Genomic DNA, 26,909 nt, shown 5'->3' with positions numbered 1-26,909 from the left:
GTGGGTCAGGAATTTGGGAGTGGCTTAGCTGAGTGATTCTGGTTCAGGGTCTCTCATGAGGTTTTTCATGAAACTATTGGCTGGGGTTGCAGTCTCTGAAGACTTGTCTGGGCCTAGAGGATCTTATTCCAAGCTCACTCACCTGGCTGTGGGCAGGAGGCCTCAGTTCCTTGCCATGTGGGTCTTTCTACAGAGCTGCTTGATATGGTGGGCAGCTTACCCCACAGCAAATGATTGAAATGCCACTTTGCATTTTATGACCTGGTTCATCCCACATTGTAACTTCTGCCTTATTCTATTCATTAGAAGTGAGTCATAGCTGGGCACAGTGGCTCACTCCTGTAATCCCAGCCTCCGGGATTACTCCTGTAATCCCGGCCTCCTTTGGGAGGCCGAGGAGAGTGGATCACTTGAGATCAGGAGTTTGAGACCAGCCTGACCAACAAGGTGAAACCCCGTCTCTACTAAAAATACAAAAATCAGACGGGTGTGGTGGCGGGCACCTGTAATCCCAGCTAATCAGGAGGCTGAGGCAGGAGAACTGCTTGAACCCGGGAGGCGGAGGTTGCAGTGAGCCGAGATCGTGCCATTACACTCTAGCCTAGGCAACAAAGCAAGACTCCATCTCAAAAAAAAAAAAAAAAGAAGTGAGTCACAAAGTCCAGCCCACACTCAATGGAAAGGGATTACTCAAGAGTAAGGACATGAACACCAAGAGGGGGATCACTGGGGGCCATCCTGGAGATTTAGTACCACAGGTATCTTTATGGGCTGACTACAATTTTAAGAATCTGGAAGTTGACAGACTGGATTAAGAAAATGTGGCACATATACACCATGGAATACTATGCAGCCATAAAAAAGGATGAGTTTGTGTCCTTTGTAGGGATATGGATGCAGCTGGAAACCATCATTCTCAGCAAACTATCACAAGAACAGAAAACCAAACACCGCATGTTATCACTTATAGGTGGGAATTGAACAATGAGATCACTTGGACTGGGGAAGGGGAACATCACACACCAGGGCCTATTATGGGGAGGCGGGTGGGGAGAGGGATGGCATTGGGAGTTATACCTGATGTAAATGACGAGTTGATGGGTGCTGACGAGTTGATGGGTGCAGCACACCAACATGGCACAAGTGTACTTATGTAACAAACCTGCACGATGTGCACATGTACCCTAGAACTTAAAGTATATTTAAAAAAAAAAAAAGAGTTAACTTTTATAGGCAGAAAAATTTTTTAAAAATCACTGGATAATATCTGAAGTTAGCAGCATGCCTCGATTCTCTTATTTTAAGTTACAGTAATAAACAAGAATCAGTTGGAAAAAAAAATCTGGAAGTTTAGTGGCATTGAGATTAAAATGGTCAATCCATCTTTGCCTCATTTTCTACACAGAACTGTAAGGAAAAAGTCCTAATTCTTACAAATGAAATTATTTCCTAGAATCTTGTCCCCTTTAAAGATATTGTACTATTATATACTAAAATAAAAAATAATGGTTAGACCTACACATATACAGTTAAAAAAAGAAAAGAAAACAAACAAGCAAAAAAAAGTAATGGGAGTTTTTATTGAGAACCCAATCCAGTCCCTTGCTGGGAGAAATATCTTAGATATTAGAAGGCAACTTCAAAAAATTGTCGGCCGGCTGAGGTGGCTCACGCCTGTAATCCCAGCACTTTGGAGGCCAAGGCAGGCGGATCACAAGGTCAAGAGTTTGAGACCAGCCTGGCCAACATGGTGAAACCCCATCTCTATTAAGATACAAAAATAAGCCAAGCGTGGTGGCACGTGCCTGTAGTCCCAGCTACTCAGGAGGCTGAGGCAGGAGAATCACTTGAACCTGGGAGATGGAGGTTGCGGTGAGCCCAGATCATGCCATTGCACTTTAGCTTGGGCAACAGGTCAAGACTCTGTCTCAAAAAAAAAAAAAAAAAAAAAAAAAAAAAAAATCTTCTGGAAGGATGTATCCTTTGGCAGTTTGGAATTATGCAGGAGTATGACTCTTACATCGCTTATTCTAGAGACTGGGATGTAGCCATGAATAAGACAGAGGTGAGTGGGGGATGAGGAGCTATTGTCATCTTATTGAGTAAAAGAGCAAGGCCAAATTCACAGTGTTAGGTTCAACAGAGTATTCTGTGGTGGAGGAATCTGCAGACAACCTCTGTCTGCAGAGGGGCAGGGCTCTGGGAGTTACCTTCAACAGCTGAAGAAATCCCTGAAAATGTGACTGGGTAGTGTGGAAGTAAACATTTTAAGGGCTAACTTGGAGTTCTAAGCCAATGATTGAAGATTTGGAAAGGAATCATGTTGTTGATTGGGGGTGCAGGGGTCATATGGCTATTGGTATAGATTTCATTGATGAAAGTTTGCTTTTAACAGAATAGATTCTTCAGCTTGCATAGCTAGTCTGTCATGAAAAATATATTTAAAGTGGGAACCTGTAGGCCAAGTGACTCATACCTGTAATCCCAACACTTTGGGGGGTCAAGGCAGGTGGATCACTTAAGAACAGGAGTTTGAGACCAGCCTGGCCAAGAGGGTGAAACCCCATCCATCTCTACTAAAAATACAAAAATTAGCTAGGCATGGTGGTACACGTCTGTAATCCCAGCTACTTGGAAGGCTGAGGCAGGAAAATCGCTTGAACCTGGGAGGCGAAGGTTGCAGTGAGCCAAGATCGTGCCACTGCACTCCAGCCTGGGCAACAGAGTGAGGCTGTCTCAAAAAACAAAAAAAACAAAAACAAAAACAAGTTGGACAGGTGCTAAGAACCTTGCTAATTTTTCTGAGACTGAAGAGAACAGAACACAATCAGCAGGCTTGTGCAGACTCAGAGGCCGAGCTATGAAGTGTGGAAGATCACCCACCATCATGCACCCTGGTGACAAGGAAGGGCTCTTACCTACAGAGCCCTACATACCCAGCAGGGATATATCTAATTATTTTCTAGAAGGATATGATTTAGGGATTGCCATGTACTCCTTGGCTCTCAAAATAAAAGAAGATTTTTTCAGGGAGAACTACATGTTAAAGAGAACTGATTCAGGTGCAGTTAACAAAGGCCAATGTCACAGTGGATTACACAAGATAGCCATTTATTTGTCTCTCAGGTAATTGTCCAAAAATAAGCACTACAGGGCTTTATGAAGGCTCCATGGTATCAGGAACCTAGATTCCTCACCCATTTTCTTTTCTTTTCTTTTTCTTTTTTTTTTTTGTTGTTGTTGTTGTTGAGACAGAGTCTCGCTTTGTCGCCCAGACTGGAGCACAGTGGCCGGATCTCAGCTCACTGCAAGCTCCGCCTTCCGGGTTCCCGCCATTCTCCTGCCTCAGCCTCCCGAGTAGCTGGGACTACAGACGCCCGCCACCTCACCCGGCTAGGTTTTTGTATTTTTTAGTAGAGACAGGGTTTCACCGTGTTAGCCAGGATGGTCTCGATCTCCTGACCTTGTGATCCACCCGTCTCGGCCTCCCAAAGTGCTGGGATTACAGGCTTGAGCCACCACGCCCGGCCTTCTTTTCTTTTTTCTTTTTTTTTTTTGAGACAGAGTCTCGCTCTGTCGCCCAAGCTGGAGTGGTGCAGTGGCATCGATCTCAGCTCACTGCAATCTCCACCTCCCAGATTCATGCATTTCTTCTGCCTCAGCCTCCTGAGTAGCTGGGACTACAGGTGCATGCCATCATACCCAGTTAATTTTTGTATTTTTAGTAGTGACAGGATTTTGACATGTTGGCCAGGCTAGTTTTGAACTCCTGACCTCAAGTGATCCACCCTTCTCAGCCTCCCAAACTACTGGGATTACAGACATGAGCCACTGCGCCTGGCCCTCACCCATTTTCAACGCCCTTTTCTCATTTCTTGGCTTAGGATACCAGCTATAGCTCCAGCCACCATGCCTGCATTCCAGCCAGCAGAAGGGAGAAAGAGAGAATGGGCAGAATATACCCTTTCCTTTAACGGCCATAACCAGGAATTTGCATATATCCCTATGCTCAGGTCCTATAGAGTAGAACCAGGAAGTATGCATCCCTCTGTTTAGGTCCTATAGGGCCAAACCAGGAAGCAAGTAGCCCTCTGCTTATGTTCCTATAGGGCAGAACCTAGAGACATGGCCGTACTTAGCTGCAAGGGAGGCTAGGATATCTTGGCTCATCACAACCTTCGCCTTCCGGGTTCAAGCGATTCTCCTGCCTCGGCCTCCCAAGTAGCTGGGATTACAGGCATGTGCCACCACACCTGGCTAATTTTGTATTTTTAGTAGAGACAGGGTTTCTCCATGTTGGTCAGACTGGTCTCGAACTCCCAACTTCGGTGATCCACCTGCCTTGGCCTCCCAAAGTGCTGGGATTATAGGCGTGAGCCACCGCACCTGGCTATATGCAACCTTTTAACTTATCATTATTTTCTTAGCTAAGACTTAAATTATTCTAGAAGGAAAAAACAGATACCTGGGGACAATTACCAATCTATGACATAAGAACCTCCTGTAATCTTGCCTAAAGGAAGGCAAATAAGATTGGTAATAGATAAATATCCTTTTATTAGACTATAAACTTTATTACAGCAAGGAGCTTCACTCTTTTTGGTCAGTACTTTGTCTTCCTTGCCTAGCAGAGCTTTGGCATATAGGAGGGTTCCAACACATATTTATCAGGTGAATGAATAAATGAGAGGCAGCTAGATGTAAGAAGAATTCCAGAAAATACTTCACTGCGCTTCCTCCCAAAAACTTGTGCTGCAAGGATCCAGTCCACTGTATTCTGTTTGTTTGTTTTAGTTTTTTTTTGTTGTTTTTTTTTGTTTTTTTTTTTGTTTTTTGAGATGGAATCTTACTCTGTCTCCAGGCTAGAGAGCAGTGGCACAATCTTGGCTCACTGCAACCTCCGCCTCCTGGGCTCAAGTGATTCTCCTGCCTCAGTCTCCCCAGTAGCTGGGACTACAGCACAACCATGCCCGGCTAATTTTTGTATTTTCAGTAGAGACGGGGTTTCACCATGTTGGCCAGGATGGTCTTGATCTCTTGACGTTATGATCCACCCTCCTCAGCCTCCCAAAGTGCTGGGATTACAGGTGTGAGCCACCGTACCAGGCCTTCCACTGTGTTCCCGTTGTTGTTGTTGTTAAAATTAAACCTAAAGAGGTATGTTGAGAGCTCTTCCTGAAGTGAAATTTCCTACCTACCACACCCACCCTGACAAGTAATATGCTCTTTTTATAGGTTTGGTCTAATGTCCAGTGATGGTACATTTCAGATGCACATAGAGCAATTCGATGGCATATGATGTGAGAAATCCAGGCTGTTCCAGCAGTTCAGATGGGTTTTCACAATACGTATCTTCCTGATGGAGTTTTTTTCCCAAGATCTCTTATATTACACAGATTAATCCTTATAGACAGGAGGGGCCAGCTTTGGTGCAAATGGAGCGTCCAGAAGGGGTGGTTGGGAGGGCCCACTCCAGAAGGCAGAGAGGGCATCCAGCCTCCTCCTCCACTTGGGGCCTGGGTTAGCCTCAAAGCTCTCCCCTGAGGGCTGTGTTTCCAGCCTCTGCATTTAATAAGCAGAGAGAATTGAAAACAGTAAAAAATGGAAGCTAATACAACAGTCAATAAAAAGATAAAGTAAACTAAGAAGAAATAAAAAAGATGGTAAAAACAGTTAAAAAAAAGAGGGCGGCAGGCAATAAAGTGATAATATGAACTAAAAATAAACCAAATAAGCTAAAAAGAAATTAAAAGATAGAACAAAGACATGACAAGGCAAAGGTTAGAAATAAAAGATGCGGAATAAAAAGATAATACAATAACAATAAATCTAGAAGATAAGATGAGATCAAAGAAAATAGTATAAAATAGCTAGAAGAAAGACAAAACAGAGATTAAAAATGACTGAGATAAGTAAAATCATTAAAACCAGAAAAATAAAAAGACTAAAGGGATTAAAACAATAAAATGTATTCAACCAATACCAAAAGAAATAAAAAATTTAAAAGACTGAGATATGAGGGAAGGGAGTAATAGATCAATTTTGCTTCACGTTAAAATAATGCTGCAATATAAGTACAAACATATCCCTCATTCAGATGCATTCTTTGAGTCCAGGCAACCTAAGGCTGTGCAGACCTCCCAGCATCTAAGTCTCTATATATTAATTTGCTAGGGTTCCCCTAACAAACTGTTATAGACAGGGTGGCTTAAACAACAGAAATTTATTTTCTCACATTCTAGAGAGTAGAAATCCATGGTCAAGGTGTAAGCAGGTTGGTTCTTTCTGGGGGAAATACCTGTTCCAGGCCTCTCTGCTTAGCTTGTACATGACTGTCTTCTGTCTGTGACTCTTCGCATTAGCATCTCTTTGTATGTCTCTGCATCCAAATACCATCTTATAAGGACACCAGTCACATTGGATTTGGACCCACTCTCATGATCCGATTTTAATTTAATTACCTCTGTAAAGACCCTGTCTCCAAATACGATCACATTCTAAGGTGCTGGGAGTTAGAACACGTGAATTTGAGGAGTAGAGGAGGACAGAATTCAGCCCATAACAGCAACCCTGTAAGAAGTCCCTGGGAGGATCCCTTTGGGCAGAGAGGTGAGGGCAGAAAGCAGGATCTTTGACCTCTTTCTTGCCTGATTTGGGGCCTCCGACACAACTGACTTTTTTTCCCCCTTGATTTTAGTTTCTGAGTAATATTTTTTATTTCACTTGGACCCACAAGGCAGTGAGGCTGAGCCCTAGAAGGACAGGTCTCCAGAGTCCCTAACCCATTTTCTCTTATGATGTTAGGTTTGCTGAGAGCAAGAAATGTTCTGGAGGTCTGTTCTCCTATGGCTAATGAAGAGGCCCCCCCACGAGGCCAGGCCTGATGTGCTTGGCTGCTCATGCCAAGAAACTTCTGCTCCTGGGAGCAACACCTTGTGAGATTGAAGGTGTTTTCTAAATCCCCTAGGATAGAAACCTGATAGTTCTTCAGCAGGATTTTGGAGCTTTGTACATCTCACCGTCTTCTGCCTTTTCCAAAGAGGGAAGCCTGGGATACCTGGTCAACACTGGTTACTAGAACACCCTACTCTTGGGAATGGGTTTTCTGTACTTGGTTTCTCTCTTGCTTCAAAAGTGAACATCTTAATCCATTTAGGCTGTTAACAAAACACCTTAGACTAGGTAATTTATAAACAACAGAAAGGTATTGTTCAAAATTCTAGAAGCCAGAAAGTCTGAGATCAAGATGCTGGCAGATTCAGGGTCTTAGGAGGGCCCAGTCTTCATAGCTGGCACCATCTGTGTCCTCCACATGGCTGAAGGGGCAAACAGCTCCCTCAAGCCTCTTTCATAAGGGCACTAATCTCATTCATGAGGAGTCCGCTTTCATGACCTAATCACCCCTCCAAGGTCTCACATCTTAATGGGATCCCAGTGGGGATTAAGTTTCAACACATGAATTTGAGGGGACACCATCATCTAGACCATAGCGCACACTCAGAAATGTGTGCAGTGGAGAGGTCTCTCTCTCTCACACACACACACGCATGCACACACACATGGAGCAGGCAGACAGAGCCCAGCCCCAAGCTCCTCCTGACAGGGCTGGCTTTATGGATGTGCAACCTGTACACTGTGCTCAGAGGGCCCTGCACTTGGTGCTCTGCTTTTGCCATCTTGAAATTCTTAACAATTTTGGAACATTTCCTTCTTTTCCCTTCCTTCCTTCCTTCCCTCCTTCCCTTTCTCTTCTCTTTTCCTTTCTTTCTTTCTTTCTTCTTTCTTTCTTTTCTTTCTTTCTTTCTTTCCTTCTTTCTCTTTCACCTTTCTTTCTTCCTTTTTATTTCTTTCTTTCTCTTCTTCCTTCCTTCCTTCCTTCCTTCCCTCCTTCCCTCCCTCCCTCTTTTCTTTTTTCTTTTCTTTCTTTCTCTTTCTTTTTTTATCTTTCTTTCTTCCTTACTTTTCTCTTTCTCTCCTTCCTTCCTTCCATCCATCCATCCATCCTTCCTTCCTTCCTTCCTTCTTTCTTCTTTTTTTGAGACAGGGTCTCACGGGTCGCTGTCGCCCAGGCTGGAGTGCAGTGGCACAATCTCCACCTCTTGGGTTCAAGAGATTCTTCTCCTCAGCCTCCCAAGTTGCTGGGACTACAGGTGTATGCCACTATGCCAGGGTAATTTTTGTATTTTTAGTAGAGATGGGGTTTCACCATGTTGGCCAGCTGGTCTTGAACTCCTGGCCTCAAGTGATCCACCCATCTCAACCTCCCAAAGTGCTGAGATTACAGGTGTGAGCCACCGCGCATGGACTAATTTTGGAACATTTTATTTTGTACCGGATCCTGCAAGCTGTGTAGACAGTCCTGTCTTCACTTTTCACCACATCCTAATGAGAAGGGATGCAGAAGCGACCAAGTTTTTTGACCGTGAGGTGTCCATCCAGGGCAGACACTTAATCTTTGGGTACAGTTCTTGGGCACAAGGTAAGCCTTTTGGAAAAAGAGGAGGAAGAGCTCAAATACCTTTGATTCAGTCCCCAGAGCTTCCTGTCTAGCCTTAACTCCCCAGTGAGTTCTCAACTAAGGCATGAATCTTGGAGTTGCCCACCTCTAATCTCTAGCCTTCAGACTTGGCCTGTCCCAGCTCTGTTTCCTTTGGGATCCCTGGCAGAAATCCAAAGGGGCGGAGAGGGGAGGGATGAAAGGAAAGTGAAAGTATCAGCCTCTCTGGATGCCCCTTCTCTTCCTCCTCCTCCTTCATCCTCCCCTCTCCCCCACCCCGCTGTTGCCATGGAGACCAGAACAAAGCCTCTCTTTCCCCTCTTTTCTGGATTGTTAATTGTCTTTACTCCATGGTGCCTTTGTTCATTGTCGCCAGTCCCTCCCAGGATGGGGATCTAGGTCTCCTCAAGGCAGGAAATAGGGCTTTAAAAAAAGTTTGGGGGTGAGTGTGGGACACTGTAAGCCAGGTGGTAGCTATGGGGAGGAAAAGAGACTGAGGAGACGGCCTCAGGATTTTCTAAATGGCGCAGGCTTCTGGGAGGGAAGCACCTTCCGCATGTCTTTTCCTCCCTCCCTCAATCACCTGCCTTTTCTGGTGGGGCCCAGTGGCCCCTCTCTGTGGGAAGAGACAGAAGAGAATGAAAAAAAACCACCATTGTGCGTATTTGCACGCGTGTGGGCGTCCTTGCAGGGGGAAGTGGCCCTGTCTTTGCATTGCCCCCATTCCAAGTAGATCAGGAAGACATGCGGCCTGATTGTTGGCCCTACACTTAGGACTCCAGATAATTACATTCACAGAGAGTGTGCACTAGCCCTGGAGGTGAGAATGACTACTCCAGCCCTCTTCCCAAGCTCATTTCCTGTGGCAGCTGAACACATGAAGATGGAGTGGAAAAGCTCTAGAAGTGTGCGTGTGTGTGTGTCTGTGTGTGTGTGTATGTGTAAAAAGGACTCAAGTCACCAACATTAGCTGAACCCACACACTGAGTGGAGTCCCTGCATGTTTCTGTGCCTGCATGTTAAGGAGTGGTGGTATGGGTTGGGTCCTCTGTCCTTGGGAGAAAGTCCGCCACTCAAGAAACAGGAGGCTGACTGGCATATGGAAAGCAGAGAGCTGCTTCTACTTCTAGGGTCTAGGCTAGAATCTAGGGTACGGAATACTACTCAGCTGCTGTTTATTATATGTTTCAGATTCCAAGGACCAGAAAATCCCACAAGCAGCAAGGCAGCATGGTATGCTGGACAAAGCATGGATCTGAGGACCAGAAAACCTGGGTTCAGATGTCCGATGGTGCCCCTTCGCTGTGTGGTCTTGGGAAATTTCCCTCCCCTCTCTGAGTGTCTTCTTCCTCATCTGTGAAAGGAACTGTCCCGGTCTTCACAGAGCGGCTGATAGCTTCAGGGAGTCCCGTGTGTAGTGTGCAGGCTGGAGTGAGCTATCCCTCCTCCTTGTGCCTCAGTCTTCTCTATTGCACAAAGAGGGAGCTAGAGGAGATGGTTCTGGAAGGCCGATTCCTTCCAGATCTTGTACTGTCAGATTCTGATAGGCAAATGAAACAGCTGTGACTTAATCTGTTACTTTCTTGATGGGCTCCATACCTGAGTGTGACTCCCTAGAAAAGCCCAAGTAGAAGTGGGTAGAAGCCCACCTCAGGTCAGCCTGAAGGCAGTGCTTGCCTCTGAGAAGAAGCCCCACGGGCTGTGCCATGGTGCAAGATCCCCTGAGTGGGGCACCTCTGACTCACATCTCCAGCTATAGAGATGTGGAAAAGCACTTGCTCAGACAGAAGGATGAAGAGTTGGTACCAGACAAACCTCATGAGGCTGGGCCTATCCTGACGTGACTGACCCGACCTACAAGCACCCTGTTTCTAAGCTTTGCAGGGAAAATGGCCCTGGGTTAGGTGGGGGTGGGTGAGGGAACAGGCAGGACCGTCTTGAAGCAGAGCAGTGAGACCAGGATTTCACTATGCTTCTTCCTGTTCTCAACCCGTGGGCTCTTGCTTTTTCTCTCAGAGCTTTCACTCTGGTGCTTGAGGAAAGTAATTCACACCATTTTGTGAATTTAATTATTTTATTATCTCTCCCAAGGGCATTTGCATTTTACACCTTGTCTCTAACCTTGGAGGTTAAAGGGAAAATCAGAAACCCAGCACATCTGGGCACTGCAACCCCCACCTGTGTTTCAGGCTATGGCCACACACAAATCAGAGGGGAGCCCTCGGAGCCCCCACTCCCGGAAGCCAAGCAGAGTCTTTCCTTCAGCAGGTATTCTGGACATTAAACGGAGACTAGAGCAGACAAGGTCCCCCCTCACAGAGCCTACAGTCTAAAGGGAAGCAGGAAAAATACAAGAAGCCAGGCACGGTGGCTTACGCCTGTAATCCCAGCACTTTGGGAGGCCGAGGTGGGTGAATCATTTGAGGCCAGGAGTTTAAGACCAGCCCGGCCAACATGGTGAAACTCCGTCTTTACTAAAAGTACAAAAAATTAGCCAGGCGGTAGTGGCGTGCGCCTATAATACCAGCTACTCAGGAGGCTAAGGCAGGAGAATTGCTTGAGCCCAGGAAGCGGAGGTTGTGGTGAATAGGGATCGCACCACTGCACTCCAGCCAGAGTGACAGAGAGAAACTCTGTCTCCAAAAAAAAAGAAAAAAGAAAAAAAGAAAAAGAAAAATACAAGAAAACAGATAAAATAAGTGCAACTATGGTAAGTGCTATGAAGGAAGCAAACAGGGCTGAGAAACAGAATAAAGGTGGGATGGGGTAGAGGATGATTTTATATGGGAGGAAAGGGGGAGATGAGAAGAGACAAGAGGGTGAAAAGGTGCCCACTTTAGGAAGAGGAGGGTTTGGGGAAGAACTTTCCAGGTGTAAAGATTTTTATAGGGTTTCAAGTCTAGTTCAAGGCAGATCTTTCAGTATGGGGATCTGATTGGGATTTGGCAAAATTTGTAACAGTTTAGGATTGGAGGACATGGTGAAGGGAGGGTCTTGAAGAATAAACAATTGTTTGATAAGCTACTAGTTTGCCCAGTTAAGCAAACTGTTGTTCCAAGAAGAGGGCTGTTTGAGCAGCCTATTGTTCAGATAAATTGATTTTCAGGAAGTTCCTGAAGGAAATAATGAAGTTATTTACTGGTTTACATTCTTACCTTCCTGGGGAAGAAATTTCTGGAACAAATATTATAGTCATGCAGATATAAGCAGCCTCAGTGAAATGATGTCATTGCAGGTGAGACTGTTGTAGTCTATCTGAGCGGTAGGTAATGGTGGCCTGGACTAGGGTGGTGTGGTAAAGACAGAGGAATGGATGGATTGGGATATATTTTTGGAGATAGGCCAATGACTCACTAAATTGATTAGATGAGCAAAAAACAATCATAAATGATGGCTAGGTTTTTGACTTGAGCCATTAGGTAAGTGGTGATGCCATTTACTGGATGGGAAAGAAGATGGTACTGGGTTGGGGATGATGGTTAAAGGTTCAATGTTAGGGTTAGGATGTGGAAGCCATCCTCACAGGGTTAGCAAGTATTACACGCTAGGTTCTGGACAGAAATACAGTTATAATTTAACCTTAATGAGCAAGTGCGGTGGTTCACACCTGTAATCCCAGTACTCTGGGAGGCCGAGGTGAGAGGATCACTTGAGCCCAGGAATTTGAGATTAGCCTGGGCAACATAGCGCGACCTTGTCTCTACACAAAAAGAAAAACAATTAGCCAAGCAGGGTGGCTCATGCCTGTATATGTAGTCCCAGCTACTTGGGAGGCTGAGGTGGAAGGATCCCTTGAACCCAGGAGGTTGAGACTGCAGTGAGCCGTGACTTCACCAGTACACTCCAGCCTGGGTGACAGAGCAATATCCTGTCTCAAAAAAGAAAGAAAGAAAGAAAAAGCATTAATTAGGTTGCACTTTGACGCACTTCCTTGTTGCTAAAAGTCCCGTAGAACCAGATACTGACCATTTACATCCCCATTGTTCCTATAGATAGGACTTCTGATGTTAGAATCATAAGGCTTTTGTTGAAGAATCGATTTGCATCCCCATTGTTCCTATAGATAGGATCACTGACGTTGGAATCATAAGGCTTTTGTTTAAGATTTGCTTAAGATGTTTTTAGCTCTTGAGTTCCAGCAGAATGGCTGATGCCACCAGTTGGAAGACCCTCACAGAGGAGAGTAATCAGCATGAGAATGCAGTTTCTTCATCTCCCTGACTCTCCGTACTCTTCAACTCATCCACAGTGATCCCCATACCTCGGCCCACTCCAGACCCCTTAAAATCCCTAGCCCCCAACTCTTTGGAGAAGCAGAATTGAGGTTTTCTCTCCTTTCCTTGTTCAGCCTTGCGTTTAAAATTTTTTTTTCTGTTGCAACCCTGGTAGTTGGTGTATTGACTTGCAGGCCCTCAGGCAATGGGCCCATTATGGTTACAATGCCTGTGAGGCCCTTGAGTAGAAACATCAAGTGTGTGGTTGGATAATAGTCTTGGATATTAAATAATTTGGAGAATCATCACTACATAGTTGGTACTTAAAGCTATGGAAAAGGACAAAATTTTACCTAGGGAGAGGTGGTAGGAGGAAAATGGGGTGCAGGAGAGAGCCCACAGGGAATGCCCACCTGGAGACCAGAATGGAGGAGGGAGCATAAACAAGGGTGGCTGGGAAAGAGCAGCCAGTGAGGTGGGAGGACTCAGGAGACTGTGGACTCATGAAGTGAGTGTTTCAAGGAGAGGCTGACTGAGTTAAATCGTGTACATTTGATAGTTGTTCCTGGGAAATGGTGCAGTAGTAGAGAAAATCTAGAATCTTCAATCAGATAACTTCCTCTTACCACTAACTGGAGCTTCATTTTTCTCATCTCTAGAATGGGATTCCAGGTACTCAGGGACTTGCAAAGAGATGGAATTAAATTAAATTAAAAAATAAAATAAAATGGGGATGACACCAACCTCACAGAATTGGGATAAGGTACAAGTAGATATCATATAGGAAAATAGTATTGTGTCTAAGACCCAATAGGGAGACACTTTATACCTTAATTTGGTGGCAGTGTTTGGAAGGGCTGATCTTTGCTCTTCCTCTCTCAATCTGCTGTTACTAAGGACAGCTACAGGGAGGGACCCACGGTCAAGCTGCCTCCATGAAGATGATCAGGGGCCAGAGAAAAACAACCAGATACATGGAAAACACAGGCATGTTGTCTGGGAGGAGGAAAGTCTTGGTGGCACTTGGGTAACCTTTTCTTTTCTTTTTTTTTTTTTTTTTGAGACGGAGTTTCGCTCTTGTTGCCCAGGCTGGAGTGCAGTGGCGCGATCTTAGCTCACCTTAACCTCTGCCTCCTGGGGTTCAAGCAATTCTCCTGCCTCAGCCTCCCGATTAGCTGGGATTACAGGCATGTACCACCACGCCCGGCTAATTTCGTATTTTTAGTAGAGACTGGGTTTCTCCATGTTGGTCAGGCTGGTTTCGAACTCTTGACCTCAGGTGATCCGCCTGCCTTGGACTTCCAAAGTTCTGGGATTACATGCATGAGCCACTACATCTGGCAACTTGGGTAACGCTTTCATGGTTTCTAGGATGGCTTCATCCATAGTTATCCCAAACATCAGGCCCTTAATGTTGGCTTCTCCCACTCTCTTACACCCACCTGTTTTCTCCTTTCCATTCCTCCTACTCCCAGCTTAGCTCAGGCCTGCATCATTTTTACCCTGGTCACTGTTATTGTCTGGTCACTGGCCTCCTTCCTATCTCCAGCTAGATTGATGGCATCTGAGGCCTTGCTTAGAATCCTTCAGTGGCTCCCCATTTCCTTCCATCAACAAGTATTGATCAATAAGTATTTATGCTCTTTCTCTATCCTTGGCTAGGCACACTGGAGAGATACATCCCTGCCCTTGCGGAGCTTACAGTCGAGCAGGGCAGACAGACAAATGAATGGTTACCATATTATCTACAAGTGGGGATTTTTCCAGAGCCCACAGATGGGGCACCTGGCCCAGATATGGCCATCAAGAAAGGCTTCAGGGAAAGTTGATGTCTAGGCTGAGACCTAAAAGATGAAAGGAGTTAGCCAGGCAAAGCAGTGGGCAAGGATGAGTCCTTAGAAGGCCTTGAGAGCCTTGCTGACCATCACCTTTGAACACACTGGCCACCCACACTGTGGGCATAGACTTCTTAGTAGGTCCATGATTGTCACTCTTTTAATCTGCCCTACACCCACAGGTCCTTCCAAGACCCATTTCAGATGCCACCTCCCCCAAGAAGACTCTGGTTCCAGTCCCCATACCCCAGTGTCTTTGGTGGCCCTGCGCCCATTTGCCTGCCCTATCTTAGCCCTCTCCACTTCACTGCAATGGTATATTCACCCATTCCTTTACAAAATCAGAATCCAGAAAGGGAAGGACACTGTCTCATTTGTCTTCGTGTCCCCAGCACTCAGGTAAGCCAGGCATATGTAGACGTTTTTTTTTTTGGAGACGGAGTCTCACTCTGTCACCCAGGCTGGAGTGCGGTGGTGCGTTCTCCACTCACTGCAACCTCCGCCTCCCGGGTTCAAGCAATTCTTCTGCCTCAGCCTCTCCAGTAGTTGGAATTACAGGCATGCACCACCACACCCGGCTAATTTTTGTATTTTTAGTAGAGAGGGGGTTTCACCAGGCTGGTCTCGAACTCCTAACCTCAGGTGATACGCTGCCTTGGCCTCCCAAAGTGCTGGGATTAAAGGCGTGAGCCACCGCGCCCGGTCACATGTGGACATTTGATAAATATGTTGAATGAACGGAAACCAACTCTGCATTCTCCCCCACCCTCCCATATAATGGGACAGGAGAAAATAAGAGATTTATATGAGAGGCTGCAAATGACAGGATTAGGGAGTGGTTGGAGATATCAGGAATCCATCTAGCTACAGGTGAGATCAGGTTTTTTGTTTGTTTGTTTGTTTGTTTTTTGAGCCGAGTCTCGCTCTGTCGCCCAGGCTGGAGTGCAATGGCGCGATCTTGGCTCACTGCAACCTCTGACTCCCGGTTTCAAGCGATTCTCCTGCCTTAGCCTTCTGAGTACGGGTGTTACAGGCGCGTGCCATCACGCCCGGCTAATTATTTGTATTTTTAGTAGAGACGGGGTTTCACCATATTAGCCAGGATTGTCTCGATCTCCTGACCTAGTGATCCGCCCGCCTCGGCCTCCCAAATTGCTGGGATTACAGGCGTGAGCCACTGCGCCCGGCCGAGATCAGGTTCCCAGAGAAATGGGTTATTTAAAAACCCGAGTTCAGGCTATCTGTCTGGAGGGGCTAGGAGGCTTGGAGTTGGACCAGTAACTTCTTAGGTCTAGTTTTAAGGAGTGAAGATTCTCTGTAGCGATCTGCATACCTGGGCAGTGGGAGCGGGCAGAATCCTTCTTTCTTCTCTTCTCTACACCCCCTCACTCCACCTCCACCCTCCACCGCCGCCCGGAAACCTTAAGCTTTCTCCTTTCCAACAGAGGTTTCCAGCTGTTGATGCCTGGATGGACCCGGCTGCAGGGAGGAGGAGGAAACTCTCTGTCCCTCCCTTCTTCTGCATGTCCCCACCCTCCCTCCCTCCCTCCTCCCCCCTCCCCCTGCGCGCTCTCAGTCTCCCTCCCTCTTTCTCCTCTAGGCTGTCCAGTAGCCTCGCAGCGGCGAGCAGCGAGCGCCCTGCTCCAGTCCCGGCTTGGAATTGAACTGTGTGAGCACGGGTCCTGGAACCCAGGTCCAGAACCGGCGAGCCCGGGTCTGAGCCCAGAGCTCAGCGGTCAGCCTCGTAGGCCCTGACTCGGAACCAAGCCGAGGCGCTGAGCGTGGAGCCGGAGAGCCGGAGAGCCGGAGAGCAGGGCGGGCCGGCCGGCTGCGCGTCGGACTAGTGGCGGAGCAGGACCGCGGAAGGCAGGGAGACGGCCGCAAACCCAGGGCAGAGGGCAGAGGGCAGAGAGCGGCCTGGCTCGGTGGAGAGGGCGCCGCCCGGCCGGAACCAAGCTCGCCGCCCGGGACGGCGGCCCCCCGTGGGGCGCGGACCAAGGGTGGCCGTGGGTCCGGAGCTACTCCCCGGCCGACGGCGGGGGGCGTGCCCCCTCCCAGCCCAGCCTCACCAACCCGGCCCGCCCGCGGCGTCGCGGGGGCATGTGAGCGGGAAGCGTAGGCTGCCAGCCGCGAGGACCGCACGGAGTTGGAGCAGGAGCGCGGAGCCGCGAGCCCCGAGCCCCGAGCCCCGCGCCTGGCTGAGTAGTAAGTGCACCCCTCCGCGCCATGATCGCGCCGTCGCGCCCATCTCCCCAGCCCGCTGAAGTTTGACACTTGCGCCCCTACGTTTCTGGGCACCCACCGGCTCTCTTCCCTGCGAGTTTCCACCCCGTGCAAAGTTTTTCGAGGAGGGACGGACCCTCACCTACCCCCAACAACCCTGGGCAGAGGCGGCTCCTCCCTGGCCGACTTGGTTCCTTGTGGAGAGGGGTGGCAGCCTGTAAGGCAGTGCGTGGCTGTGTGTGTGTGTGTTTGTGTGTGTGTGTGTGTGTACGCGCGCGCGCGCGCGTTCACCACGCGGGTCGAGCTTAGGGTGCACCCCCAACCCGCTCCTCGCCGACCGCAGAGGACTAGGTCTTTCTCATTAGCCCGACTATGCGCCTAGTTCAAGGATTTCTCAGTGGGAAGCCGAGGCGACCTGCGCGCGTCCTGCGTGGGGCTCAGGTGCCTGCGACGAGGCGCAGAGCTCCTCCGCCATGGTTGCGTGGGGTGCTGGGGGACAGACGCGCGCCCCTTGCCACGGTTTCAGGGTCGTTCCCCAGCGGACCAGACTGGCGCCGCATCCTGTTTGTTTTCTGCTCCGGCTGCTCCCGTCCCACCCCCACCCCCACCCCAGGCTGCTTTTTACTACCCACACCTCCCGCCCTGGGATATCGTAGGTGAGCCTTTTCATCCCGATTCCGCTGCAAACGCTGATAGCGCCTAGGGGTAGGGAGATGCGGAGCGGGTAGTCGCTCAGTTCCCAGCGGCTCGCCATTGTTTTCCCACCCCGCGCGTTCCGTACGTAAACACACACGCACACACAAGGTTGTGTGTGTGCGCCAGCTCTGGCTGCTTCCAGTCCCCAGGCGCGCAGGGATCGCCCGCGGGATTCGCCCAGCTGCCCGCATGGGTCTTCAGGCTGGAGGCGCTCCAGGACTAACTGGAGCTGGAGAGGGCAAGAGACGTGGGGGTTGCCGGAGAGTACCGGGCGGGGCAGTGAGCCGGGCCTGGGCGGGAAGTGAATTTTGAACTTCAGCCCTGGACCTTTCCGGGAGGACCCCGAACGCTGGAGCGGCGGCTCCCGCCCTGGAGGGCCCGCGGCAGCTGCAAAGACTCCGCTGGCGCTCTTGGCAGCCGCCACGGTGACAGAGGCTTGGAGGAAGCCGAAGAGTTTTCCTGGGAAGTTTGCTTTGACTCTCTGGGAATTTCCGGGCAGGACGCCTCGGCGCTGGCGCTGGCGCTGGTGAAGGGGTCTGGCCAAAGATGGCCAGAGACGATGCTGCTGGCTCTTGACCACTAGGCTGTACTTGGCTCTCAGTAGTCCAAGTAGGTGGGTCCCTACCTCCCGGAGTTCATGCCTTCCAAACCGGTATCCCCCAAACGATCACGACATGCCGGTTTCAAAGATGGGTGCATAACTCTGTTCGTTTCGCAGTCCTGGGAGGCAAGCTTGGTTCTGGCCGGGCGGCGCTCTCCGTCAAGCCAGGCCGCTCTCTGCCCTCTGCTCTCTGCCTTGGGCTTGGGGCGGTCTCCCTGCCTTCCGCGGTTCTGTTTTCGGACCCGGCCGACGCGGCGCCGGCCCGCTAGCTCCTTTTCTCCGGCTCCCAGGCTCCCCGACTCCGTAATCCGCGCCTCGGCGCAGTCGGGAGTCAGGGCCTGAGGCTGACCCCTGTTTCTACTGTGCTTCATTAGAAAGCACCTCGCAAGATGCTGGGATTCAGCACATTTGGATTCCAGTTCCCCATCGATGGGCAGCGTGGGTTCGGACTTTCCCGCATGCGAAATGGGTAGAGTAAGCAGCCATCTTTGAAACTGGCATGTCGTGATCGTTTGGGAGATACTGGTTCGGAAGGCATGCTCTCCAGGAGGGTAGGGACCCACCTACCTGGATCACTGAGGGCCAAATATAGCCTAGTGGTTAAGAGTCCTGGAGCTGGAGTTAGATCCCGGATGCCCCTGGCGGTGTGGCTGTGGGCAATTTAACTTAACCTCTGTGCCTCAGTTTCCTCAGCCATAAAATAGGGTTAATATGAACGCTTCAAGGGGTTGACTTGAGGATTAAAAGCCTTAATAAAGTGAAACTGAGAACAGTGCCTGGTACATAATAAGTGCTAGATAAATATTAGCTGTTATTGCCATTATTATTTAACTGACCTTGTACAGAGCCCAGAAGAGCACTTGGTGTTTGTGCTCAACTAATCAATTATAATATCGCCCACTTCTGGAGACGAGGAGATCTTGTACTCTCTCCCACCCTTTCCTGATTCCAGCCCCTCAGATCAAACTTATCCTTCTTATTCCTTGTCTACTGCCATCTTCTTGAGTCTTTTTTCTTTTTGTTGTTTCCTTCCTTTCTCCCTCCCTTCACAATTTTTGTGAAAGCATTTCATTCCCTCCCTTCCTCATTCTTAAAAATCAATCTTGGCTCAACTGCAGTGTTCTCTCCATGGAAATCAGGTCCCAGGAAGGAAGTGTCTCCAAAAGGGTGTCCCTTGAGCATCCTCAGCCTGGGCTGCTGGATCAGGATTGGATGTGCATTTGTGTCTCTGGGGCTGGGTGAATTTCTAGAGAAGAGCCCAGGTGTCAGGGGCCCAGGGGAGGAATCAGGTGGGATGGGCTGGGACTGTCCCAGGAGGAGCCCTGCTCCCTGGGTAGCGTCTGTGTCTCCTGCTGCTGGACTCACTTGGAAACATGGAATAGCACAGCTGCCTGGGTAGACTGGATGTGGGATTTGGGGTGAGGGGCAAAAGTGTCACCTCCAACTTTCCACTTGCAGTTGGAGGATTTTCTAGGAATTTGGGTTTGTCACAAGTTCCTTGTCTGATTCGGGATTCTGCAAATGCATAGCAGAGGTAAGGGGTGAGCTGAGGAACCAGGAGGAAGAACAGGGTGCTGCTGTCCAGCCACACTGCCTTGGACAACAGGCTCCTGTCCTCCTTTCTCAGACCCTCCAACCTCCACCCCAGGCATGAGGGGGATGGCCAGAAGGTTGCTTCTTCGTGTTGGCGATCCTGCAATTGGCAGTTTTTAGTTATGACAACTGACACTGCAGTCACCCCATTCACTCCTTCAACAGAAATTGTTGACCACCTGCTATGTGCCAGGGCCTGTGCTACGCAGTGGGATAACAGGGGAGAACAAGACAGGCAGTGTGCCTGCCTTCAAAGAGGCATCTTTCTATTGTGGGGAGACAGACAGTAAATAATTTTAAGTAACCAAGACTATCAGACTATGACATGCAATGTGAAAGAAATACCACAGGGTGATGTGATAGAAAACATATGTAGGTCAGGCAGTGGTGGCCCTAGATTTGGAGGCCAGTGAAGGCCACCTGGGGGAGAGGACAGCTCAGCCCAGGCCTTGAAGGGTGAGGAGCCAGCTGCATAAAGACCTGGAGATGGGGGATTGCAGGCAGAGGGAATAGCAAATGAAACCCCCTAAGGCCAGAACAGGGGCAACAGCTATGTGGCTGGAGAGGAGAGACTGGAGAAATCAGAGAAATCAGAGGAGAGCCAGAGAGTAAGACTGATTAGGAGCCTGGATTTTATTGCAGGGTGATGGCAAGCCATCAGAGAGTTTTAAGTAGGGGAGTGACATGATCTGCTCCATGATTTTAAAAGATTATTTGGGACTAGTTGCCCCAAGGGAGGGAAATGGTGGCTGAGGGATGGGATGGAGAAAAGATTGTTTTTGCTGTAGACCCTTTCGTCTTTTCTGAATTTAGTACCGGGTGGGTATACAAACCATTCCCCAAAACGTGGTTAATAGCAGTTTATAACCTGGAAAATTACATAAGAAGTGACAAAATCAGGATATAAAACTGCAGAGTACAGCCTTAATCTTGTACAGAGAATTGCAAGTGTACACATGGCCATCGTGCACACACGCATGGACAGAATCTGGGAGGATGCGTCAGAATATTTACAGAGGTTAGCTCTGGATCCTAGACATAAGGATGGTTTTAATTTCCTTATCTCCCTTTTTTTTTTTTTTGCTTTTCTACAATGGTCATGAATTATTTTTGTTTGCTTGTTTATTTGTTTGTTTTGAGATGGACTCTCACTCTGTCGCCCAGGCTGGAGTGCAGTGGTGTGATCTTGGCTCACTGCAACCTCCACCTGCCAAGTTCAAGTGATTCTCCTGCCTCAGCCTCCTGAGTAGCTGGGACTACAGGTGTGTGCCACCACACCTGGCTAATTTTTTTGTATTTTTAGTAGAGACGGTATTTCACTATGTTGGTTTGGCTGGTCTCGAACTCCTGACCTCAAATGATCCCACCATCCTCGGCCTCCCAAAGTGCTGGGATTCTAGGTGTGAGCCATAGCACCCGGCCAAATTACTTCATAAGTGAAAAATATGTACAACAGAGAGATCACTTTGGCTGCTAAGTAGTGAAGAGCTTCAAGGAGAGCAAGGATGGAATCAGGCAAGTTAGGAGGCTGACTTGATGACTTGGATTAGACTTGCTTGGGGAGGGCTTTCCACCTCCAACTCAGATTTTGTGATCAAGAGTGCCAGGGTCAGTCATGGATGATGTTCAGTGCTGCCTCGGCTCTGGAAAATACCCCATGTTCCACCTGCATCCTTATCCCCGTCATTCCTTCTGGTGGGAGAGTCCCATAGTGGGCATTTTGCTACTGTGGTAATTGGTAGACTTAGGAAAACACATCCACAGTGAGAAGGATTTAGGGTCAGGAGAAATATTTGTCCCATAACATCTCCGAGCCTCTGTTTTCCCTCCTGTGAAATGGGACGGTAACAGTGATAATACCTTCCTTTTTTTTTTTTTTTTTTGGAGATGGAATTTCGATTTTGTTGCCTGGGCTGGAGTGCAAATGGCGCGATCTCGGCTCACTGCAACCTCTGCCTCCCAGGTTCAAGTGATTCTTCTGCCTCAGCCTCTTGAGTAGCTGTGATTACAGGCACCCACCACCACGTCCGGCTAATGTTTTTTTTGTTTGTTTGTTTTTTTTTGGCAACAGAGTCTCACTCATCATGTAGTGCGTGATCTCAGCTCACTGCAACCTCCGCCTCCCAGGTCGAAGCGATTCTTCTGCCTCAGCCTCTTGAGTTGCTGGGACTACAGGCACGTGCCATGACGCCCGGCTAATTTTTGTATTTTTAGTAGAGACGAGGTTTTGCCATGTTGGCCAGGCTAGTCTTGGACTCCTGACCTCAGGTGATCTGCCCGCCTCGGCCTCCCAAAGTGCTGCGATTACAGACGCAAGCCACCGCCCCCGGCCAATACCTTCCTCTTAGAACTGTTGGGAGGCTAATGGCTGATGATGTCTGTAGCAACAGCGCTCCACGAATAGTAAGCTGGGGTTTGCTATTACCAGACAAGTGTTGGTTGAGCTAGGCCTATTCCACCAAGGGATCTAGGTGTCCTTGCCCTTGAGAGGCTGACACTGGATTCTACAAAGGTTTTCTCCTCTCTGGGGGTGCTTTGAGATTGGTCCTTATTGGGCAGCTCCCCTGGGTAAGTCTCCAGGAAGCTGACACCACCGGAAAAAGTGGAATTCAAATGCAGCTGTGCTCCTGAGCCCCCTCCCCCAGCCACATTCAGGGGTGAAGCTGAGTGTTTGAAAAGGGCTCTGTGCTGGGAGGGCCGGCCAGGCACACAGTAAATCGTGCTTTGAATGGGAGTTATTTTTGTGCTCAGTGTTTGCTTAAGAGGGCTCGCTCCTGCCTGAACTCGTTGCGGTCCTCACCCTTTGCTAGTCCCCTTTCTGGAACCCGGATGTGTCAGCCAGGGAGGCCATCACAATGCCTTTTACCAGATGGGGAATTAGACCCATGGAGGATTGCTTTCCCTCTCCTGTCAGCTCCCTGCCCTGAAGCAGGAAGGCATGCTCTGGATGGTGGTCTTTGCCTCGGTGACTGCCTGCCTTTTGACTGGCCTTTCCTTAGTTCTTGGGAAGACTTGGTTCAAAGATTGCTGCAGGCCAGCTCAGCAGGGTTCCTCCGACCTCTGTCAGCTTCTCTGATCAAGAGTGACTGCTTTTTAAAAAATGTAAATACTTTCTCGGAGGAGCAGTGATATGGTAGTTCCCTCCTAAGAGCACTTGTATGCCATGGACCCAACTTAAAGCCCCATGATGATGAAGCCTTTGCAGCTCCCCTAGGAAAAGATTTCTGAGCCAGGCGCGGTGGCTCGCGCCTGTAATCCCAGCACTTTGGGAGACTGAGGTGGGCGGATCACGAGGTCAGGAGATCGAGACCATCCTGGCTAACACGGTGGAACCCTGTCTCTACTAAAAATACAAAAAAAGTAGCCGGGTGTGGCGGTGTGCACCTGTAGTCCCAGCTGCTGGGGAGGCGGAGGCAGAAGAATGGTGTGAACCTGGAGCCTAGATCACTCCACCACTGCACTTCAGCCTGGGTGTCAGAGCAAGACTCTGTCCCCCCCCAAAAAAAAAATCTGTCCAGTCTGTGTAGTCCACAGCATAGAACCTTTTTTTTTTTTTTTTTTTTTTTTTTGTGGACAGGTTTTTTTTTTCCCCCCCCGCCCTCGTGCTGTGGTGCAATCTTGGCTCACTGCAACCTCCGCCTTCTGGATTCAAGCAATTCTGCCTCCGTCTCCTGAGTAGCTGAGATTACAGGCGTGCGCCACCATGCCTGGCTAATTTTTGTATTTTTAGGAGAGATGGGGTTTCACCGTGTTGGCCATGGCTGATCTCAAACTCCTGACCTCAGGTGATCCGCCCACCTCAGCCTCTCAAAGTGCTGGGATTACAGGTGAGAACCACCGAGCCTGGCCTCACAGCATAGAACCTTGTAGCTACAACCTGCTACTCCAGGTGGCTCTCCTGCCTTAGTGGGTGGCAGGAGGTCCTTCTTGCTTTTGGAAGACCCCTCTCCTTCCATGGACTGCGTCTTTTGTGAAGGAGGCCCTGAGGCCTGCCTCCCTGCTCACTCCTGGCAGGAGCACATTGTGGTGCTGTCAGGGAGGATCTCAATGGTCTCAGATGGAACAGCAGCAGTGGTCAGACCTCCTAGAGGCTGCGAGGTGAGGAGGAAGTGGCTGAGGTTTCCTCTGCCTCCTCCTGAGGTCATCCATGGGCAAACCAAAGCCCCAGGATGTGTTGTGTGTGTGGCCTGGTATCTCAGAGTGCTGAGTGTACACAGGATGTGCACAGCTAGGAGACGTCCCGAGATCTGTACCCACATGTTGAGGGCTTCAGCCACGGGTGTTTTTTTTGGGGAAAGGAATGTGTATGGCATAGTAGAGGAAAAGAAGTTAGAAGTGGGGACAGTATCTCCAGCTGCCACCTTTCTTCCCAAATAGCTTTTGATACCCACACCCTTTTGGTCACAGGAAGTCTGACACTGGGAAGTCATCAAATTTGGAATTCAGTTCCCTCCACTCTCCCCGCAATGGTGGCCTTAGCATTTAAATAGCCTTGGCATGAAGCCCCATAAACTGCCCCAGGGATTGGGGCAGGGTTGGGGGGAAGGGTATTAGTGTTACCCCCCGACATTGTCCCTCTGTGTCTTCCGGGGACATGTCCAAGCTAGGGTGTCAGTGTTTTGGCTTGAGAGGAGAGAGAAGGGGCCACAGACTGTGCAGGAGCCCTCCTGGCTCCCCTCCCGCTCTGGTGGTTTTGGTCCTAATCCCTGCCTGCCAAGCCCAGAGCTCCCTGGGGGATCCGCCCCAGAGGAGGCCAGACTGTTCTCCTCCCCTCTGCCTTACCTCCCCCAGTCCCCGCCCCCTGCTTGACTGAGAATGGAATGTGCAGCCTGTGGAACAAGATGGGGTGAGAACTAGTTCCCAGAGGACCTTGGTCCCGCCCCCTCCCATCCCCCAACAAAGGGGGTGAGGAATCTGGGGGCAGGGCCTGCTCCCAGGTATGGCTGATGGTGCCCCGATGCAGACTCAGGTCCTGTGCTGAGTTGGTGTAGAGAAAGGCAGGTGCTGTGGGGGTCCAGGACTAGCCATTTGAAGGTTTTCTTGTAAGTCCAGCATGCGGGACAGGTGCTGAGTTAGAGGAGGTGCAGCAGGCAGAGCAGCTCTAACTCCAGCTCCTGTAGCTGGGGGTGGTCAATATTCTTTGTTGGCCTCTTTTTTTTTTTTTTGTAACGGAGTTTTGCTCTTGTTGGCCAGGCTGGTGTGTGCAATAGTGCCATCTCGGCTCACAGCAACCTCCACCTCCGAGGTTCAAGCGATTCTCCTGCCTCAGCCTCCTGAGTAGCTGGGATTACAGGCATGTGCTACCATGCCCGGCTAATTTTTTGTATTTTTAATAGAGACGGGATTTCTCTGTGTTGGTCAGGCTGGTCTCGAATTCCGGACCTCAGGTGATTCGCCCGCCTAGGCCTCCCAAAGTGCTGGGATTACAGGCGTGAGCCACCGTGCCTGGCCATGACTTCTTCTTTTTTTTTTTTCAAAGATCGTGGCTCATATTCATTTTCTTATTTCTGTAGTCTCTAAAAGTAATACAACAATGTGTAGCACCTTTGTCATCAGGATGAAAAGGATTTAAAATACATCTAATATTGCCAAATAGTGAAACAGAAATGTCATCGTGTTTGTTTCCACGGAAGACCAAGAGGAGGCACGCACGGCTTGACCAGTGCTAAGAGGGATCTGGCAGGAGGAGTGGTTGTGGAAATGTGTCAGACTGGGCTGATGCCCTTTCACGATGACAACTGAGTGGGCCCCATGGACCCCCTGGCGGGCTCTGGGGGCAGGGGTGGGGGGGTTGCCCGGGACTCATGGGGCCTCCTACTTTGGCCCTGGCGCCTAGGAAAGGCCAGACAGGGAGGGGAGCCTTGGCGTGAGCTGCCTTCACACTGACTTAAAAGCATTAACTCTTGCCTGGCCACACAAGGCAGGACCTGGCATTCCTCAGAGTGGAGGGTGAGGAGGATTTTCTGTCTCAGCCCTCAGCCTGTGCGGGGTGTGAGGTCCCTCACCCTCACGCGAACAACCTCTCCCCACCCTCCAGCCCTACTGGAGTCTGAAGTCACTCAACCATCCCTGTGAGGTTTTGGTTCGGGCCTGTTCCATGAGGGTGGGGTAGGGTGGGGAAAGAAGGGGGAATAAAAGGTAATGAGGAGGGGTGGAAGGAAGCCTGTGTGCAGGTACAGCCGGCACTCAGGCAGGTGGGGTGAGGGCAGTGGGGCTTGAATAGGGTGCTCTTGAAAGCAGAGGGAGTGGCCCCTTCAGTCCCTGCCATTTCTCAGGCTTGTGTGGCTCCTTGTTTCTTGGCTGCTGGTGGGGTGTGTGTATGTGGTGGGGAGAGGTGGCTAAGTGTGATGTGTGTGTGATTGTAATGTGAGTGGTGTGTGTGTGTGTGTGTGTGGAGGGCCAGGTGTGTGTGCGTTTGTGGAGGACTGAGTGTGATGTGTGTATGTCTGTGAGTGTGATGAGTGTGTGTGTGGAGGGCCAGGTGTGGTGTATGTGTTTATGTGTGCAGACAGGCAGGGGCCTGTGCTCTTGAGACCCCGACCAGGCTCTTCCGACCTGTGGGAACCAGGCGGGGCCTCTGAGAACTCCAGGGAGACAGTGGGGACATTAGACAGATGTCAAGAAGGAAGGGAGAGTAGAATGGAAGAAAAAGGAAGAAGCAGAACAGCCCCACAGCTTCCGGTGCCCCAAGCAGGTTGGGGTTTTAATCCCAGTATAGCTGGGGAGGGCCAGTAGTAGGCTATCACCCCCTTCCCTCCTTTTGCTATCAACTTGGTTTCCAGGGCAATCATGGAACCCCAGCCATCCCCCTTGCCCAGGAGCACTTAATATGGCAGTGTCTGGCCAGGGCAAGGAGCTGAGGAAGAGAAGAGTAGTTGAGAAAGAGTCAATGGTGGGCTCCCTAACTGGGGCTGGTGGGGCAGGGAGAGGAGGCCTCTCCTCTTAGTTGGGTAAGGTACCTTAGTCAGTAAACTCCTAGGGACCAGAACAGGAAACAGGGTCAGAGAACAGAGGAAGGGGACCTGTGTCAAATCTTGACTTAGGTAGAGGTGGGTAGCAAGAGGGCTTTCTCTTTCATATCTGAGGTAGACAAGGGATGGACTTGACTGCTCTCGGCCAGAGAATCCTTGAAATGGGTGTACAAGTCTAGGTGAATGGGCCTGTCTTAGAGTTGTGCAATGCACAGTCTGTACAACTGTACACAAGAGTCTGTTGGAACTGGCTGAAAGCATCAGGAACCTTTGGTTTTC

The 26,909-nt window shown here is 49.5% G+C and overlaps 1 protein-coding gene and 1 long non-coding RNA gene across 6 annotated transcripts in view; one reads left to right on the top strand and one right to left on the bottom strand.

Annotated features, from left to right (window-relative positions):
- Positions 1-8,306: 8,306 nt before the first annotated feature.
- LOC103878570 lies at positions 8,307-10,944 on the bottom strand. The gene is made up of 2 exons (XR_638804.4): positions 8,604-10,944; positions 8,307-8,485 (listed from the first exon to the last, which is right to left on the bottom strand). It is a non-coding gene; the product is annotated as an uncharacterized LOC103878570 (long non-coding RNA).
- Positions 10,945-16,140: 5,196 nt separating this feature from the next.
- Positions 16,141-26,909, top strand: part of SOX13 (SRY-box transcription factor 13) — a 54,748-nt gene continuing 43,979 nt past the window's right edge. For all 5 annotated transcript variants that reach the window (XM_009189266.3, XM_009189259.3, XM_009189251.3 and 2 more), the window contains exon 1: positions 16,141-16,751. The gene's annotated coding sequence lies outside the window, so the exon portion shown is untranslated. The remainder of the gene's footprint in view (positions 16,752-26,909) is intronic.

This window comes from Papio anubis, chromosome 1 (assembly GCF_008728515.1).
Source record: "Papio anubis isolate 15944 chromosome 1, Panubis1.0, whole genome shotgun sequence".
Classification (NCBI taxonomy): domain Eukaryota; kingdom Metazoa; phylum Chordata; class Mammalia; order Primates; family Cercopithecidae; genus Papio; species Papio anubis.
Note: the sequence above shows the minus strand (reverse complement) of the source record. Positions and strands in the feature narration are given on the sequence as shown.